The 8,486-nt window shown below is 45.3% G+C and overlaps 1 pseudogene; it reads left to right on the top strand.

Annotated features, from left to right (window-relative positions):
- The first annotated feature begins 4,426 nt into the window (after positions 1 to 4,426).
- Positions 4,427 to 5,386, top strand: LOC129713616 (heat shock cognate 71 kDa protein-like; annotated as a pseudogene).
- The last annotated feature ends 3,100 nt before the right edge of the window (positions 5,387 to 8,486 follow it).

The raw sequence follows: 8,486 nt of genomic DNA, 5'->3' as shown, positions 1-8,486 counted from the left end.
ACTCCATACCAGCCCTCTGGAAACCAGTACCTTCAGCCCACAACACTCATATTAGTGCAACAGAAAGTGCCTCCCTCCCCCCACCTGGCCAGCAATATTGGAATTGGTGGAGAGGTGGAATATTGCGTTGGGTGACCAGCCGTCCCGTGTGATGCTGGGACCCAACGGGTCCCACTTAGTCTAGTAAACAATAGATCTTTGATTTTCTCAGAATACAAAATCTATTTATGTTCATAAGATCACAGGAAATAGGAGAAGAAACAGGCCATTCAGCCCATTAAGTCTAGTTTGCCATTCAATCATGGCTGATCTATCTCTCCATCCTAACCCCACTCTCCTGCCTTCTCCCCATAACCTCTGACCCCCATTTTGGGTCGAGACCCATCTTCAGACTGATGTGGGGAGCGGGAAGAAGAAAGGAAGAGGCGGAGACAGTAGGCTGTGGGAGAGCTGGGAAGGAGAGGGGAAAGAGGGAGAAAGCAAGGACTACTTGAAATTGGAGAAGTCAATGTGCATACCGCTGGGGTGTAAATATGAGGTGCTGTTCTTCCAATTTGCGATGGGATTCTCACTGGCCATGGAGGAGGCCCAGGCCAGAATGATCGCCATAAAGATTCAGAATGTGGGGGGGGAGTTGAAGTGCTGAGCCACCAGGAGATCAGGTTGGTTAATGCGGCCCGAACGGAGGTGTTGGGCGAAGCAATCGCCAAACCTGCGCTTGGTCTTATCGATGTAGAGCAGTTGACACCTAGATCTAAAACTGTACGCAATACTCCAGGTGTGGTCTCACCAAGACCCTGTACAACTGCAGTAGAACCTCCCTGCTCCTATACTCAAATCATTTCGCTATGAAAGCTAACATACCATTCGCTTTCTTCACTGCCTGCTGCACCTGCATGCCTACTTTCAATGACTGGTGTACCATGACACCCAGGTCTCGCTGCATCTCCCCTTTTCCTCGTCGGCCGCCATTTAGATAATAGTCTGCATTCCTGTTTTTGCCACCAAAAAGGATAACCTCACATTTATCCACATTATACTGCATATGCCAAACATTTGCCCACTCACCCAGCCTATCCAAGTCACCTTGCAGTCTCCTAGCATCCTCCTCACAGCTAACACTGCCCCCCAGCTTAGTGTCATCCGCAAACTTGGAGATATTGCCTTCAATTCCCTCATCCAGATCATTAATATATATTGTAAATAGCTGGGGTCCCAGCACTGAGCCTTGCGGTACCCCACTAGTCACTGCCTGCCTAATGAAGAACTCAACCATATTATGGTCACTCTTGCCCAAGGGGGCACGTGCAACAAGATTGCTAACTAACCCTTCCTCATTACTCAATACCCAGTCTAAAATAGCCTGCTCTCTCGTTGGTTCCTCTACATGTTAATCATATGTATAAATATATATGTATGTGTATATATGCATGTATGTGTATATATGCATGTATATGTATATGTGTGTATATATGTATGTATATATATGTTTATATGTGTGTATGTATGCATATAAATGTATCCATATGTATGCGTGTATTTGTATGTGCGCATATGTATGTGTATACGTATGGATGTATGTGTATATATGTATGTGTGTGTATAAATATATATATATGCATATATATATATATTATTACTATATAATTGATTTATAATTGCCTTTATGGTTTATGTATGTCATCTTGCAAGACAAATAAATTAATAGTGATTATTTAAATCAAAGTTGCTTCTGATCCATGAGAATAAACTTAATTATCTCTAACTTGCCTCTCACACACAGACACACATTCATATAAATATATAAAATATGTATACGTTAAATTTAATTTTGTGCAGTGTGTGTGTTAAAGCAATACAATGCAAGGGAAATTACGCAAAGGAGGGGGCTGTTCCCGCTACAAGATACTCCAGGATCTTTGCTTTGGATCAAAGATTATAGCGGAGCTCTATAATCTTTGCTTTGGATCACAGCGGGTGGCATACCGGAAGTCGCGTGTCGCATTAAAAAATGGCGGCCGTGACGTTCCGTCACGTACTACACGCCAGTCCATTGGATTTCGGAGGAGTGGTCTATCTTGCTCCTCTAGGATCTTTGCACGTCATACTACGCGTTTTGCGAGGAGTGGTCTATCTTGCTCCTCTAGGATCTTTGGTGTAGATGGCCGCTGTGCCGCAAAGCGTGCCGGGAAATGAAGTCCATCAGCCCAAAGATACTAGAGCAGCCAGATGGACCACCCCTCCCAAATCCAACGCACTGACGTATAGTACGTAACGGAACGTCACGGCCGCCATTTGTTAATGCAAAACGCGACTTCCGGTATCCAGCTGTGTAATCCGCTCTATCATCTATGGTGTCATCAGCGTTGTAGGGAACAGTGTTTGATACAGCTCATCTATCACCTCACATATTTTTATTGTAAATGTTTTCCCCCAGTTCCCCCATTTCCCTCCCACCTTGTCTCCCCAGCCCCCTCCTTTACGTAATTATCCTTGCATTGTATTGTGCAGTTTCCCTGAATGCTTTAACACACACTGTGCACAAAATTAAATTTAACTTATATATATATTTATATAATGTGTGCGTGTACCTGTGTGTGAGAGGCAAGTTAGAGATAAATACATTTCATTCTCATGGATCAGAAGCAAGTTTGATTTAAAGCATCACTATTACTCTCTATCTTATTTGTCAGATGATGTACATAAACCATAAAGGCAATTATATATATAATTATACACATATAAATATATATATATATATTTACAACGAAATAAATGACATATGGGGTCAAATTTCAAATTCCTTGACAAGCACTTTATTGGGTTCATGACTAACATAGTATCAACAACAAATATAAGAAAAGATAGCACATTGATGACAAGTTTCGGAAAATGGCATCAGAATACACATACATGTTTTCTAAAGGTTGTCGGGTGGTGTCTACCAGTGACCTGGTTGGCACAGTAAGTCCACATATCCTTTATTCCTTTCTATGTTGATGAATACCACATGGAACAATGAACTTGCAAACACCATTTCCACTTCATTCACCTGATCATGAGTAGAATACTGCATCCATCTAAATGGACACCTCATGTGCACTAAACGGTACATTACCCTGTGGATCTGATTGACATGGATGGCCGATGAGGCAGTGTGTTGCCAAATTGAAGATTGGCTCAGTTTTAGTTTTGATAACCAATTCATGTAAAAAATGTGTGATATAGATATATATGTATGTGTATACTTTATTTCTACAAAGCCCTCAATGGGCTTGCCCCCACCTACATTAAATATCTGCTCACCCACCACACCACCTCCAGGTCTCTCAGATCGGCCGGCTTGGGGTTGCTGAATATCCCGCGGTCTAGGCATAAGCTTTGCGGTTGCAGCTCCTAGACTGTGGAACAGCATCCCTCTTCCCATCGAAACTGCCCCCTCCATCGACTCCTTTACGTCGAGACAAAAAACTCATCTCCCAAGCCTTTCTTGATGTCCTCTGTGCGAGGGCTATTTGTATGTAATGATGATTGTATTTAATCTAGGAACCACTGTTGTTTGTTATACTATACGTATACCAATGTAAAGCTCTTTGGCCAACGAGAGTTGTTTTTTAAATGTGCTATATAAATAAAAGTGACTTGACTTGACATATTTCTCTAGTTTCTTTCTTCAGATTTCCTCTAATTTGTTTAGCAACCTTTTTCTTTGAATCTGTGTGTGCATATATATTGTGTGGATCATTATGATATATATGTATTGGATATATATATATTGTGATATATATGCATATAGTGATATATATCTTTATAGAAGAATCAATTACACAGGACAAGATGTTAAGAAGTCCCTGGGGTTGGTGGAAGCAATTTCAGGTGGAAAAATGAGTTGTCGGCCGATGTCCGCCAGCATCCTCCCGTCACGGGCCCTGCATAGGTTTCCTTCTTCTGATCTGGTGGAAGGATGTTTAGATGTTTTCTGCCCTTCTCGGACAAAGGTTGTTGCCCTTAGGGGGGGGGGGGGGGGGGGGGGGGGGGGGTTGCTTGCTCTCGGAGGCAAGGAGTTGGTCGTACACCGCCTGTTCTCAAGGGCTGATGCCAGGCTTTTTAGTACCTGATTATATATATATATAGATATATATCACTATATATATATTTATATAAATATCACTATATATATATATATTACAATATATATGTGTGTGTGTGTGTGCATGTATATATGTGTGCATACACACACACACATATATATGTATATATATACACATATACATATATATACATGCACACACACAGACATATATATTCTATCTATATATTAAAACTGTGTGTGTGTGCCTGTGTGTCTCAGTGTCTGTGTGTGTGTCTGTGTTTGTGGGTGTATGTGATTTGGCCTTTGATTCCTTGGTCCGCCAAAACCACACCGATGCCGGCGTCAACCAAAGATGCCGGCGTGATCGCTGGTCTCAATGTCCTGCGCGTCATCAATGAACCAACTGCAGGTGCCATTGCCTACGGCCTGGACAAGAAGGGTAGTGGAGAGCGCAATGTCCTCATCTTTGACCTGGGTGGCGGCACCTTCAATGTGTCCATTCTCGCCATCGCCGACGATATCTTTGAAGTGAAGCCCACCACCGGCGACACGCGCATGAGTGGAGAGGACTTTGACAATCGCATGGTCAGCCACTCATTGAGTAGTTCAAACGCAAAAACAAGAAGGACATCAGGCAGGACAAACGGGCGGTGAGGAGGCTGCGGACAGTCTGCGAGGCAGCGAAGAGAACCTTGTCTTCCAGCACCCAGGCAAACGTGGAGATCGACTCTCCGTTTGAGGGCATTGACTTGCTCCGAGGCATGCTGGATCCAGTGGAGAAAGCTTTGAGAGATGCCAAGTTGGACAAGTCTCAGGTCCATGAAATTGGCCTGGTCGGCGGCTCCACCCACATCCCCAAGATCCAGAAGCTGCTGCAAGATTTCTTCAACTGCGAGGAGCTGAACAAGAGCATCAACCCTGACGAGGCGGTGGCTGTCCAAGCGGCCATTCTGATGGGGGACAAGCGGAGAACGTCCGGGATCTGCTTCTGCAAGATGTCACTCCGTTGTCCTTGGGTCTGGAGGCGGCGGGCGGGGCATGACCATCCTGATCAAGCTGATCACCACCATTCCCACCAAACATATGCTGCTGTTCACCACCGAGGCTGACAACCAGGCCGAAGTCTCCATCTGGGTGTACGAAGGCGAGGGACCCGTGATCCAGTGCAACAACCGCTTGGGCCAATTCGATCTCCGGCCGATTCCCGCCATCCCATCCTTAATAACTTACTCTAGCAGTTTCCCCACTACAGATGTTAGACTAACTGGTCTGTAATTCCCCGTTTTCTCTCTCCCTCCCTTCTTAAAAAGTTGGGAAATGGGAATTATCAGAGGGTTTTTTTCTACCAATTTGGTGAAATGCCCGCCGTCGGGATCATGACGATCCATCTCAGTCTATTGAGGTATGTGTTTTATTAATTTCAGGGGGAATCTGTTCGCAAGAGGAGGTAGGACATGCTTTTGACTGAAACGATGTATGTTTTTATAGTACAGCTCATATAAACAGCTAATGCTCAGTTTCTAACCAGCTGTTAAATATTTACAGGGTTAGAGATGAAACCAATTCTATATCGGTGGTATATGGCCCGTTGCCCACTGAAAACTATGATCGCACCTTTTTCTACAACATGGCATTGAGAGAAACATCTCTCATCAAACGAGGTAAAACTGATACCTTTCCCATAGTTCTTTTTTAAGACATCTTTATGCAATATTTATACGTGAAGATTAATGGTATTAATGGACTCTGGGGGAAGCATCACAGAGACAGAGAGCAAAGTTTTTTGCACGAACAAATCCTTGCTCCTGGGAGAATAGATTTGCTGTACTGGGTGAAATTGCGTAGACTAGGCCTGTGTACTCGAGAGTGCAGGTGTATTAGAGGAGATCTCAATGAAACACAAAGTCCTTACAGGGCTCAGTGGGCTGGATGGGGGGAGGATGTTCCGCCTGTCTCAGGGGTCAGGAGCCAGCGGACACACTCTCAGAATGTGGGCTGGACCATTTAGGACAGAGGCAAGGAGACATTACTGCACGCAGAGACTGGGGAAAGTTTGGAATTCCCTGCACCGATGGCTGTGGATAATCAGTTATTCAACGCTCTTGGAGCCAGAGAGCCATGGTTGTTCATTACAGTCAGGCCCTTCAGCCCATCGCGTCTATGTCCACCTTTTTTCCCAGCCACACAAACCATTTGCCCACCTTAAACTGTATTATTCTACACCTCATTTGCTAAATCGCAATGCCTCTTAGATGTAGTGATTATATCTAATTCCACCACCTCCTCTGGCAAAATATTCCAGGTATTACCAACTCTTTGTGTGAAGAAAAATGCGTCTTTCAGTATTGATGTCCCTGCATGACAATAAGGTTTCGATGATCTAGCCTATATCCTGCTGCAGACTTTGACAGACTTTGGTATCCACTTTACCCGTTCTCCATAAACTTAGTAGTCACACCTCCTACATTCGCATCCAAGCCATGAAAACATACTCTGAAGAAGTCCGAAGAAAGGTTTCGGCCCGAAACGTTGCCTATTTCCTTCGCTCCATAGATGCTGCTGCACCCGGTGTTTCTCCAGCATTTTTGTGTACCTGGAGTATTGTGTACAGTTTTGGTCTCCTAATGTTTGGAAAGACATTCCTGCCATAGAGGCAGTACAGAGAAGGTTCACCAGGCTGTTTCCTGTGATGGCAGGAGTTTCATATGAAGAAAGACCGGACAGTCTTGGCTTGTACTTGCTAGAATTTAGAAGATTGAGGCATCCCGACCCCCAGAGATTAAGTCAGTTTTTTTTTAAAGTCCTGTACATCACCAATTTTGCTGATGCTGCTGTTGTCTACAAACTTATTTAGGGAGAGGGGGTGGGGGGTGGAGAGTGCATAATACCTGTAAGTGCTAACACTCACACAGACGGGGTGATGAAGAAGCAGCAGCAGCAGTTTGTCAATCTTGTTTGCCTTCATTATCAGTCAGAGCATTGAGTACAAGAGTTAGTTGGTAAATGCATCATGTTAGAGCTTAATATCTAATTCCACCACCTCCTCTGGCAAAATATTCCAGGTATTACCAACTCTTTGTGTGAAGAAAAATGCGTCTTCCAGTATTCATGTCCCTGCATGACAATAAGGTTTCGATGATCTAGCCTATATCCTGCTGCAGACTTTGACAGACTTTGGTATCCACTTTACCCGTTCTCCATAAACTTAGTAGTCACACCTCCTACATTCGCGTCCAAGCCATGAAAACATACTCTGAAGAAGTCTGAAGAAGGGTTTCGGCCAGAAACGTTGCCTATTTCCTTCGCTCCATAGATGCTGCTGCACCCGCTGAGTTTTTCCAGCTTTTTTGTGTAACCATGAAAACATACAATGATCAGCAAAGGTTGCAGCACCGATCTCTGCTTCACACCACCAGTCACAGACCTCCAGGTCGAAAAATTATCCTTCAACGCTACCTTTTACCTCCAACCACCAAGACAATTGTGAGTCCATTTTACCAACTCGTCTAGGATCCCACCTGCATTCGATTGCTGGACCAGCCTCAGATGCACAATATTGTCATGTCCCTCAGTGACGTTGATTTATTAGTTCACAATGAGATCAGAGTGTTCTTGGTTGTACAGACGCACCAATTCCACCCTCCAATAAAGAAAGCAAGTAAACAGTAGCAGATGACCTCGTGCGTACAGTCCACTCCCGTTCGGTATGATCACGGCAACTCCACCCCACATCTCTACATCGTCTTTAAACACCTCGAATTACCACTCACATCCGTCTCCTCATCTTCCAATCTGCCTCTCCCTCAAGATATTTGAATACCCGCCTTATTTCTCCATCTCCACCCGCAATATCTCGTTCATCCTCACTTTCCGCATCCGTTTTCCCCGTCCGCACGCCTCGCCCCCTCCCGTTCCCGATAATCCGCGGAATTCCCCCTCTCCTGCCCGGTTGAGTAACCCCGGGAAAGAGATCTGTTGTCAACCGGCTGTTGTTTGTGCAAGGTTTCAGTTGTCTGCCCGCCTGTGCCTGGCTTCTTCTCCTCCCCCCCCCCCCCCCCCCCTCGGTCCCAGAGCCGCGCTGCCCGGGTTTCCCCCGACCACCGGGGACTCTCTATTCTTCTCCCGCGGTCAAGCAGTCACTGCTGCATCGAGCTGATCGAAGCACTTGATGTTGGAGCCCCCGGGGTGCGATGGTAAGTACCGCGGCCGTTTAATCCGCGCCGGGCGAAGTAAGGCCCTGTTCCGGGTCGGCTTAACATTGATTTAAACCCCTCGATTCGGGGTTTAAATCGAAGTTGCCGTTGCGGGAGCTCCGAAAAGCGGCCTCCCGCCATGGACGCGCAAGCTCCCATGCTTGCGTCCACAGGACCTGCAGCCGAAGCATCCGAAGCAC

The sequence above is a fragment of the Leucoraja erinacea genome, chromosome 36, assembly GCF_028641065.1.
Source record: "Leucoraja erinacea ecotype New England chromosome 36, Leri_hhj_1, whole genome shotgun sequence".
Lineage (NCBI taxonomy): Eukaryota > Metazoa > Chordata > Chondrichthyes > Rajiformes > Rajidae > Leucoraja > Leucoraja erinaceus.
This window is presented reverse-complemented; position numbering and strand designations above follow the sequence as displayed.